The sequence below is a fragment of the Nomia melanderi genome, chromosome 13 (genome assembly GCF_051020985.1).
Source record: "Nomia melanderi isolate GNS246 chromosome 13, iyNomMela1, whole genome shotgun sequence".
Lineage (NCBI taxonomy): Eukaryota > Metazoa > Arthropoda > Insecta > Hymenoptera > Halictidae > Nomia > Nomia melanderi.
The window spans coordinates 8,373,927-8,386,502 of record NC_135011.1 but is presented as its reverse complement, the minus strand read 5'-3'; the positions used below and the strand labels follow the sequence as shown (position 1 = coordinate 8,386,502).

At 39.3% G+C, this 12,576-nt stretch overlaps 1 protein-coding gene across 2 annotated transcripts in view; it reads left to right on the top strand.

Moving 5' to 3' along the window:
* Positions 1 to 12,576, top strand: part of LOC116432294 (ras-related and estrogen-regulated growth inhibitor) — a 109,402-nt gene that overhangs the window by 89,635 nt on the left and 7,191 nt on the right. The gene's annotated exons all lie outside the window — the stretch shown is intronic.

Below are 12,576 nucleotides of genomic sequence, written 5' to 3'. Positions count from 1 at the left end.
GTACCCGCGTTACCCCCGAGATACTTGGTTAGAGTAGAATCACCAGGTTATCTTAGAACACAACCGAGTACCTGAATACCTGAGTAAAATTTTTACTTGATTTTTTGTGCACCTGATTAACCCCTTGTACAATGACGAGTGAGACTCGTGATGAAGATTTCTAGACTAATTTGACAACAGTCAGTGTTGTTTATTACCCACGGATCAAAGCAAGTAACTATTTCGCTATTATCAACATATTATCTTTAAATGAAATTTCCATTTGAAGTAGAATGGAAAATTTTGCTGCTTTTCTTCTAAATTGCCGATAGCAACATATTACACGAGCTTAGTAGAGAAAGTAAATAGTACGTCAAGGGGTTAAATATCCTTTTGAGGGTCTGAGTACCCGGCAGGACGGGTAGTCATAGCTCTAGTAGCCAATTATGAGACCTTATGGTACTCGCGGGTACTCAGATATCTTGTAAGGTTTGGTAATTTGGTACTAGAACTATTCGACACGTCGAGTTCTGTTTTTAAATAATTGTTTTATTGTTATTGTTTCATAGAAAAATGAATTGCCTGAATATTAGGGTAACAGGTAAAGTACCTAAGTGAAACATATTTGAAGATTTTGTTGATACTTAATTAAATACCCTTACAATCAGAGTACCTGACAGGTAGATCTAGCAATAGCTTTAATAAGTTTTACATGTAAGACTTTCTGAGTGTTTGAGTTTTCAGGTACCCAAGCACCATAGTCATAAAGTCTTATAACTATCTACTAGAACACTACTACTTGACGACTCGTCAGGTTCAATTTTTAAATTACTTATTTCATTTTTATTATGTCATAGAAAAATATGAACCAATACCCATCGAATAGCCCTAGTAGCCATTCATACTATTTTACAAGCTACTCAGGCACTCAATTATTTCACGAGATGCAATGTTTCTCTACTCAGGTATCTCATAAGTACCCGCGTACCCTGATAAAAGTACTAGCTCAAAACATAAACAATCCACCAGCTAATTGGCCATCAAATACGTTTATCCCCGCGGTACCTGACTTCCTTACCATTTTTCTTCACGTTTGCCGGTCGATCTCATTCGGCCCACTACAGTTTCGGTTGCCGCCTGCATTTTACGCAATCCTAGCGGCGCACCAAGTGCATCACCGGCGTCGCCGTTGCGTGATTCGGACAGGAGAAAGCTAGGAAATCGTACGAACCAGTCCGCGCACTCTTTTCCCCATTCTTTTCCGCGAACGTTTTGCCAGGTATATTCCTTTTTCTATCGGCCCGCGGAACGTTCCGCGCGATAAAAGATCGGGCTGCTCGTTCGCGGTTAGCTTATTAACCTTGTCAAAACGCGCGCCGGTTACGCTGGCTCCGCGCGCGATAGTTAATGGGAGTAAACCCGCCGGCCGGCCGGCCGGCCGGTCGCTGATAACAGCCACGACAACGCACCGGAGATCCGTGCTGCGGAGCCCAGTCTGAATGTACCGGGAGTAAGTGGACTATAAATAGGTGTAACTGGCCTGCGACTGATACAACTTACCGAGGAAAGTTTGATTTCTGGGTGAAGCGATACGCCGATCCGTTTGATGCTCGTGTTTCACGCCTGGGCGAGGTTGCTTGGGTACGCGTTTGCTTCTGGATTCTTGGGGTACTGATTTTTCTGGAGTTTCACGGTTGCATAGGTGTATAATTGTAGAATCTTTTAATGAATGAGTGACAGGTTAGAGTAGGTGGAAAGTGAACGCGAGACGAATGATGCAGGTATGAATTGGAAGTTGAAATTTGAGAAGTTTGGAGTTTTAGGGGATGGGTATTTTTTAAGAGAACGGATTTGGGGTTTTAGAGGATAGATGGAAGTTTGTTTGTTTCAGTTGTTTATATTGTATTTATTTGCGATGTGTAATTGTGGTCTGCAGTACAGTTGTGGTGGTTTCGGAATATTTTATCGCGGTACGCGGATTTTGAAGATTTCCTGAATCTTTTTGTTGTAGAAAGTGGAATTGTAGATTGAAATATTAACACTGAAACTATCGAGTTAAATTGACTTTTTGGAATTCCTTTATAGAAACTCCAAGGCTGAATCTATTGAGACTTTGCTTGATTTAATATTCAGTTTGCGTATTGGTAAATCAATTTCTTTAATTGCTCAGAGAAACAACTGTGACCTGTTTAATAATTGCGAAAAGAAGAAACCAGGAATGGGTCATTTCGACTCGTCTGGTAGTTTTAGTGTTAAATTCGAGAGCGGGGAGAATACCTGATTTCTTGTTACATAAGCAATTAAATTATTCATTTACAAAACGGGAATTAAGATAAAGTTAAAATAAATAATGTTGAAGCAATTAAGCATTTTTATTAGTTTAATCCCTTATATTCCCAATTACATCATTTTCACTTTCCAAATGTCACGCATTTATTAGACACAAACATTTCTTGGAAACAGAAAAACTTTCCGAACGAGTTTCCCATTAAGCTAAACGAAATGAAAAAGGGTCGAATAAAGTACACTTAATTCGCAGTAGTATTTTGATGAAAATGGTACTTGAAAGTACCTCCAGCGTTCGGGCGATTAAGCAGCAATTAAAGGGAAACAAAAGTTTCGTTCTCCGCGAACGATTGTTTTATTGCGGCGTGTATTGCGTCATCTTTTACTGTCAGTGAACATTAACGACGACAAAAATAGCGTAAACAAGCGACTGCTTTTCGAGGCCGCCATTTCCGAGTCCTTGATACGCAAGACGCCGAGCGCACAAAACTTTGTTACTTCGATTTACAAGCCTATAAACCTTACGAACAAAAAAAAAGGAGGTTTATAAACGCGAAAAAAAGTCCAGGAACCGGTGGAAAAAAGACGAGGCAGAAGAGGTGGGGGACGTTCTAAAAGTCAGAAATGTATCGTCAAAACTGTTTATGCGGTAATATATTATAAGAAAATCGCTGAAAGGCGCGATCCAATAAAACACTGGGCTGAAGCCTCCGGCGCAAGAAACCACTGATCTATATTCAGGCTTCGCGGAGCGTCTATGATAACGAAAATATTAAAATGCCGAGCGGACGACGATGAAATCAATAACGGAAAAAAGGGTAAAGGGGGTAACAAGACGATTAGGAAAACTAGAATGCCGTAGTAACGAAGGAGGAGAGGAAAAAACGGGACGTAAAATATTATTAAAGTATATAAAACGTCATAACGACGATATATACCGTGTACCTGCTTGATCATTCATCGGATGTTACCCGGCACGCGGACCTTCGTAAATGAATATAGGAACGCGAACGAGGAGGAAAAATGGGAAACGTGTCTTCGCTAACGACGATCCGCATTCCTACGGGGATCGCCCAGGAAATTCTTGTTCCAGAGCTGCAGCGTGTAAGGGATATCGATATCCGGTTCACCTACGTGTCACTGGCTTTCCTATCCGCGGATAAGCGCCAACGATTCGTGTCAAATTCAATTTCAATTCTTGAATTAGAATTCCATTATTCGACGCTTTCTCTGGTTCCCTGGGTCTAGTCGATTAGTGTTTTCATTCTTGTTTAATTCGGTTGCGTCTTGTCATTATATGAGAAATATTCTGGTGTTAATATAGTTTTCGTTGGTGTTTGTTAAATGCTTTACTTGTGTTTGGTATTTTGGAAAGTGGACGTAGGAAATTTGAGACTTCGATGGGTTTGGAATGGTTGGAAGGAAAATTAGGGTATGGAGATTATGTAATAATATAGTAATATAATAATGTATGATATAATAATATAATAATATAACAATATAACAATATAACAATATAGCAATACAGCAATACAGCAACATAACAATATAATAATATAGTAATACAGCAATACAGCAACATAACAATATAATAATATAGTAATACAATAATATAAATAAATACAATTTATCTATATTATACAATAATATAGTAATTTCACAAGAATGACATAATCGTACCTACATTCTCAACTAACAATCTGAGTCCAATTTAAAAATCAATCTATATATTAATCACCAAATCCACCGAACACTTCCGTAACTTCACTCATTCCAAATCTCTTTCGATAAGTTCCAACAGTCACATTTCAATCGTTTCAATACATAATCCAACCGTCTAACACTTTATCCGTCTCCGTCATCTTAGAATATTCTTCGAATCGCGGACACCTGGAGCGATCGTTTCCAGCTTTCGTTCGTCGAAACACACGGTGAGAAATAGTTTCAGGAAGTTTGTAACTCTTGCAACCTTCCACCTTTCGGAGGCCCCGTCCGCGGCTCGTCATCAATCATCGCGGATTATCTTTCGTCACTGTGCAACCTTTTGTCTGCAGTTAATCTCACCGGCAGATTAACGTCCGGTTCGCGCGAAATGGCGTTTCATATTCGTCGGCCGCGTATTTTTATCGCATCAAATATCACTTAGGCCATAGTGGATTCGTTCGTGATGCGTAGCCTGCCCGAGACGATTTAGCCTCTGGCTCATTTATCCTGGACAACGCTTCCGTGCATTATCGATTAGTTTCGCCAGATCCAGTTCGACGATCCTCCTTTTTCACCTCGGTGTTTGGAATAATTGGATTTTACTGGCAATTATTTCGAAACACGTACGAAATCGGTAATCGAAAATAATAACGCGTGTCCCGGTTAATTCCGAGACTAATTCACTTTCCAAGAATGTCCCGAGAGCATTAAGAACATCAGTGGTTTTAATCAAATTTATGTACACTCTGTTATTAGTCTTCTTTTTTTAAACGTTGCATCAACCTCGCGAGGTTATTAGCCTCTGTAGTGAGAAATTTCTATGTAATTTCTATTAAGATTCTTGAGAAATTAATACCAGCTAAGACTGAATCAGAGAAATGGAAGAATATGTTTAATTGGAAATAATTAAGACTAAAACCACCAGAGCAATCAGAGTGACCTGTTCCCAATTTTTTATCAAAATTAGAACACGTTTCTTGAGATTCGAAAGATGTCCTGGTATTCCATTTATGCAAACACATGGGTTTAATTGAAAATCTTTCGCGAAAATGCATTCTTGATTTAATTACACGCAAAATAAACATTTTGAAGTGGGTCAATTTGACCTGTTCGGTAGTTTTAGTGATGAGGAATTGATGTAACTATGAGTTTTGAGCTAAGTTTTTGATAACATAAAATATATATGAAATGAAAGTTTTTATTAAACATTTGTAGCCCAGAAATATTTCACTGGTAATACTCGACGTTTTTTAATAAAATACAGGCGATATTTTTTGAGACTGACTTAACGAAAAATCGCACATAAATTGAGGAAAATAACTACTTTATTTCAATATTTCACATATTGATGTATTATACAAAGTTTCGTATTAAATATCAAACTTTACAATTTTACTGTGTTACATCAATTGGTGATTGAGAAGCGCCTCTGGAGTGCAAAGGGTTAAGGGAAAAGTTATGAAATGCGGAGCATGGAAAATGTTTTATAAAATGATATGTCACATTTCAAAAAATTATTATAATCGAAGACATTCATTTAACTGGATATTTGGAAATGGAGAATGGTAAATTTCGTGGATATATTATAAACACAGGTACGAGAGCTAAAATTCAAAGTCTCCTCGTTGTGGTTATTATAATACTAACCGATAGCTAACGACGAATTAGAAAGCAGAATTGGCAAAGAAGCCACAGCTAACCCACAAAATCGCAGCGCGGCGTAAAATGCGCCAGGAAAGTTCTGAACGCGAACTGGAACAGAACATGGAAAACCATGAAAACATACAACAAAGATAAAATCGTAAACCGCACAAACCGCCGTTTACAATAAGGTAATATCATCAGAAAACGACAAACTACGTTAACAAGACTGAAAATAGGACTTGCATAATTTTCTCCTTACTCCCGCATTATCGGTTTAAACCTAATTACTCAAAAACGACATCGAATATCGCGAATATACAAAATTACTATATATTCCATAAATCCTAACAAAAATATCCCATTCTCCGTTTCATCAACCTTTCTAAAAGTAATTACAAAGAAACCAATTCTCTACAATGTCATCAATCCCCCTTACCATTCATTCTAAACACAATCAAATAGCATCGCAAATGTCAAAGTTCGATCGATGCAACAGCCCCAACGACAAATGCATTCTCCCAAAAACAAGCATCAAGTAAACTGCAAAACTCCCGAGAATCGCGAGACAATAGACCGATCGTGTTCGTTCGACGAGTTAATCCGCGGCTGTAGGAAGAGGGAAAACCGCATAGTAGCCAGCTGGATCTCCGGAGCCCGGTCTAAATGCGGCTTTCCAGCGGTGGGTTTTCAAGCCGCGGCCGAACCAGTTTGTCAGCCGTGTGGCTCCGAGGGATTCGCCAGCTGATATTTCGCGATAAGTTTATCGATGTACGATATTCGCGGCCGGACGCCGCTTCGGATGTATCTAAAGCGGCGATAACTCGTTCCTCGGGAGAGTGGTTTCACCAGCCCCACAGCGGCAGGCTTCGGTCTAATCTTTATGAACTCCATTAAGACGGCCGGAACGGCTACTGGGTAGGAAGGAGGCGAGGCTGGAAAGAAGCTGCGGACCCACGTCCGCACCGGAGCAGCTCCGTCGCGCTGCCCCGCTGAAAAATCCCCGTCCCGCGGCGTAAATTTAATTAGTTGCCGGCAGATTATTGGCAACAGAATGCCCGGCCAGACCGCGCCGCGGAAAAACCGTCGACAGCTGGACGATCTACGCGATCTTCGCATCGATCTTTTCGATCGGTTCGTCGTTGCCTTCGGTTTCGAATTGGATTTTAGTGCTTTATTCAGTGGGAATTTGGTTTTTAAGGGTTAGTTTGGGTTTTATGTGGAAACTTTTGTTTTGGAAATGTTTGTTGTTCGATGGGAGATAATTTGCTGTTTGGAAGTGTTTAGCGTTGCTATGAAATGAGTTGGCTGATTCGATAGGTGGGGATATTTGGCGAAGATATTGTTTTTGTTGAATGTAGTTAATTAGGAGAGAAAGCAATATTAACTAAGTGAAAAATTTACACAAATTCTGTGCCGATCTTTTCGATCGGTTCGTCGTTGCCTTCGGTTTCGAATTGGATTTAAGAGCTTTATTCAGTGGGAATTTGGTTTTTAAAGGTTAGTTTGGGTTTTATGTGGAAACTTTTGTTTTGAAGATGATTGTTGTTTGATTGGATAGTATTTGTTATTTAGAGGTGTTCAGCGTTGAATTGGCTGATTCGTTTAGGTGGGGGTATTTGGAAATAATATTGTTTTTCTTGAATGTTGTTAATTAGAAGAAAAGAAAGATTAACTGGTATTTTTCTAGTTTTAAAGATTCTTTTGTTATTCCAATCATAAGTTTTCTATTTAGAGATCCAGAATTGAGAATATTTGAATGTATTGGGGCCGAGTAAAATCTTTAATTGCTCAACTTACTAGATTATTTATGTCTGTGAATGGTTCTATTGTATAATATAGAGAAAACATTAAGTTCCTATTGGTCTTTCACAAAAATTTCTTATTTTAACCTGTTTTACAGTATTGCGTTTGATTTCAATGCACAGAGCCTCCATTCTATTTATTCATATTCCATATATTTACCAAGATTGTCATGCAAGAAGCATTAAAATGTTCTTTATAGGGCCAAAAGTCGCTGGTAATGAAAGCGAATAATTTGTTACTTACAAAAGACGAATAAATGTCTTTCACTGTTAGTTATATTTGCCTTCAATAACCAATCCCGTTCCACGTAGCAAACAACGCCACTGGTTTTGATAGCGAAAACATCTAAAAGCCAGCAGGCGAGTGTCCATTATCCGAAATATAATAAATTATCTAATTCAATGCGCTCTTGATTATGAAATAATCAAGGAAACTCTACCTGTAAAACGGGGATACATTTCTTTCCGGTTGAATCGATATATTATATCCGAGCAACATTAATTTTTTTAAGGTTCTAATTACTTTCATGAACCTGCAGTTTTATACGTTTAATAGGCTTCTATGAACGCTCGCAGTTTTTTGCGACGATCCGAATATTTCTTTCTTGATCCCGTGAACACTTGGCTGCTTGTTCCTGGTTTCCGCGCGAGCGTTTGTTGAAATTGCGGCGCGTGTTAAGCTGGCGCCAAGTAGAAAGCACGTGTCTCGCGCAAATGGAGGAACAAGTCTCGCGGCGAGATATGTAGGTGAACAATGTTTTGATATCGAAGAAAGGAGTGATCGGACGACATTTTTCCGTGGATGCTTGAAAATTGTTCTCAGGGGCTGTGCCTTGAAATATTGGAATCCTGTGAATTTCAAAACGAGAACAGTGCATTAATAGATTGTAAACTTGGTAGCTTTAGATTTCTATAAAAATGTGAATTGAACTGGAATTTATTTTCTCGATAATGACAAGCAAATTGTATTTAATCATTAGCTATGGTCTAGTTTTACTGTTTTTGTATTATTCCATTTTTCGTCTTATAAATAATAGATTCGGTGTTCCGAGATTTTTTGAGACCTTTTACGCAAGAGTGAAAAGTTTGGTTGTGTTTTTAAAATATTAAGTTATTTGACCCTTACTCGAAGATGATTGAGTGTGAATTATTTACAGCAATTTATATTTTTCTAAATCAATGCATGGTTAAATGGAACAAAGGAAAAATTCGTTTTTTTCTTTTGGGTGTTTTAATTCGCCAACAGTAATTAATACCATCGTAAAGTAAATTTGTATTTCTTTCTACAAAAGAACCTATCTCACGCTTCGGTAATAAGCGCGTGTCTAATATTATAGTATCGGACATTCGTTCCTTCCATAAAAATGTGAAAACCAGGAAATCCTTCAGCCTGATACACATCATTAGCCTTTAGTATCGAGATTATTGCAAAAGTTTCCTACATAATCTCAGGAAAGAGACGCCAGTAATCTTCTCTACTTTATTTTATTATTATTTTATTATACACAGACTTTTTAGTTCTTTAAATAGAAAAGGGAAAGTGGAAAATTCCTATATATTATACCATGACCTTAATACAATTTTATTAAGCAAACGTTACTTAAGAATTTTCAGCCTGGCAGGTATTTAAGAAACGAACGTTTTAACAAATTTTATTGTCCAATAAATAAGATTTTATACAAGCGTTTATATCAGAATAAATGATTGGATATTAAACAAGAGAAATATAGAAACGGACAGCTGAGAGCCGAAGGTATTCACGCACACCCAGCTTTCATAAATAATTTTGCTTGATCCCTGAGACAATAATGTAAACCGTGAGAATATGTTACAGGAATTTCTATAATTATATACAAACTTGTACTGCAATGTGTTTTCAAGTAATTATTATGCTTACATAAGGAAATTATGTACACATGCTCTCTACACCATACTCGAAGGAGAAATTACTTCGATGAAATGAGGGATTTGCTTGATCAAAAATGCAATTGAAATCTGTGTTTTTCATAATGTAAAAGATTTATTTTACATTTTTCATTGAATCTGTACTCTATCTTAGCTTATACATTTGAATATTATTAATATTAATAATTAATAATAATTCGTATTATTAATAGCACTTGTATTATTTTAGTATTAGTATTAAATTAACCCAAGAGTAACGTCATTTTTTGTCAATTAATAGTATAAAACGTGAATACTCTCGCTTTCCTTTATCATCAATGTATTCATTATCACTGTGTATGATATTTTCCCATTTTCCGATTAATTTAATAATGCCTTTTTCGAATTACCTTACAAATGAGGATACGGAACGACATTACTTACGTAGTAATCAAACATGTAATTAATCCGACAACACTTCACGAAAGCCTTCTGTTCTCGAGAACTCCGAAATAATAGTTGGTCCACTATTATTCTGAGCCACTGATATATAATCTTACATCCAATCCACGAAACCAAAAAGTATTTAATACCCAGTTCTCTACAAAAAAAAGCGTACCCTTGTTTCACTAGATAATGAAAGGTCCGTTGAAGTCTCTGCGTTAGCTCTTGTAGACCCCGTGCCAAAACTGTTCAACACCTACTTCTCCACAAAAAAGCGTACCCTTGTTCCACTAGATAATCAAACTCCGTTGCGCCCCGTGCGTTAACGCCTGTAAACCCCGTGCCGCCGAGTAGTCTCGATCAGCTCGAACCAGCGCGGCGTGTAATCCGGTCGACGGTGATCCGCGTCGTCGTTTAAAGGTCGCGTCGTTTCGCCGGGTGTCCTGATCCGGCATGTCGAGGCACTGAAATGTCGAGCCTCTCCCTTCGTCCGGCCATCTTTCTTCCACGAGATATTCAATTTTCTTCCTCGCACCGCTCCGCTTTTCCTCCATCTCCCACTCCCTTAGCCCGACGTCCGTCGCATCCTCAGCTCTCGGAGACCGCGGGAGACGAGGGGCTCGAATCTAACACCTTTCGTCGTAAAGCAACGGATCGCCTCGTATAAAATAAAAGGGGACAGATTAACGGCCGCGAACGTGGTGCCTGCTCACGTGTGCATGCATACGGGACTCGTGCGCGCGATTAGAAGTGTGCGCGGCCCTCCCACGCGCTACCCCTTCCTCTACCGCCCCTCTCTTCGTCCGCCGTTTCTCCCCCGTTCGACGCTTCGAGAGTATCATGTGTTCCCGCGAATTTAATTGCCACCATAAATATCGCTGGCCTCCATGCTGGAGTTCATCGTGGCTAAAATACACCGCGGTGGATCTTCTGTTGCCGGAGCGCCCCACCATCCTCCGCGCTCGTCCCGGGGATCGATGATCGATCGCCGTGGATTAAAAAAAACGCGCGCCCCTTACCGGCCGAGGGATTTCGTTAGCGATGATAGCTGTCGTTCCGTTGCTGATTAATTGACCCCGGATCCTCATGCAAATTCGCCAATTTATGGACACCCGGAGTGAAATAGGGACTCGTTGCTGCGAGGGTTTCGTTGGGAGGGAATGACGTGCCGGGATTTGAGGAATTCCTAAGGTTTATTGGGCGCAGGAACGCTCGGCTGCGTTCGTCCCGAGATTTAGCACTTCTGAGATATTTGACTTAATTGTATTTCAATCTTTAAACGTGATATGCCGGCTTTCTGTAGAAAATGTAGCATAACTATTTGTTATTGAACGTTTCATCGTTGTATCTTTATTATATTTATGTATAATATTACTATAAACTCTTATTATTCATTATATTCATTTTGTTAGATACTTCAATTTCATAAAATCCATGATCTTCACAGAAAACTATTAACATTAACTTCTTTCCACTGATCCGAAGTCCATCTGCCTACAACATTTAAGTAATATCTTCAAATCAAACCAAATTACCCAATCCAACTCAATTTCCCATTGTCCCTCTCATTTAACCACATACACAAACGGCTCCATATTATTTCTCCTTTATAACGTTAAAGTCTCTCGTACCTACCAATTTTACTCGAATAATCGCAAGGGTAGCAAACACACAGGAAGTAGATCGAATTATCGAACAGAGACCGCCATCAGCAATTATAAATACCCGAGCAGCGTCCAGGCTGGCGAAATTCCAGTGACTCCGCGTTCTTCCCGCCTTTATGTCCGCGTTCACTCACCTTCCACCGCTTCCGTTCATCCGGAACGCTGTTTGCCAAGAAGTCGTGACCCGTCCACCCGTTTCGATCCGCGCCGCGGACCTTGACAGCTTCCGTTGATCCCCCGTGACGCCTTTTTCCCGCCCCGAAAATTTACGGTCTCCGCGTGTTGCGAAAGAGCCGTGTTCCACCCTCCCGCGATTGTCTATTTCTTTCTCGGCCAGGCCAGTGCGCCTCTTCTTGGCTTCGCCTTCTGGCAACGCTCGAGAAACTCCGGATAGTTCTTTGTACCCTCGTTACCTTTGACTGTAATGATTATTTACTCGTTTATTATACGGGATCCGACACGGCCGACAGTCTCCGGCTTTTATGCATTCTTTTGGTCGCGGAATTTATTCAGCCGTGTATGATCACCTTCGGAATAATCCTCGTATGATTCGATGCCATGCGCTGACACTGTTCGAAGCGACGCTGTAAATTAGCGGCCGCGAGGTTGTTGGGAATGCTGTTCGTTTTGCGCTGCTACGCGTTTTAAAAATCGCTTCCTTTGAGCGCTATCTCGGGATTTTCGGTTGTGGGAAAGGTGCGCCGAATTTAGCGCGTCGTTATTGTTACGCCTTTGTTTTCGGAATTGTTAGGAGGTGATGGGCGGGATTTTGGTTAACGTGGATGGTATGGACGTTGGGATAGAATTTGGGTCCTTTCGGAAGTTTAGATAATCATTACAGTTTCAGTATATTTATTTAGTATGTGTAGAAATAAATGATCTACATTGATAACTGTAATGGTTGAAAAATGAAATAAGAAGAATCATTTCTTTAGATGCATAAATAACGCAAAATCTAATATTCATCATTACAATACATCAGGCAGTAAAATACACAAATCGTCTTAAGATGTCGTTCTTAAGAAACATTGTATTTAGATATTTAAAAATCATATTAAACTACACTTAAAAGACGTTGTTCGTCAAATATTAGGTCACCCTATAATATCATTCTTTAAAAACTTTCCAACAGAAAGCTACAGAGGTCTTTAAAAAATGACAAAAAGAGT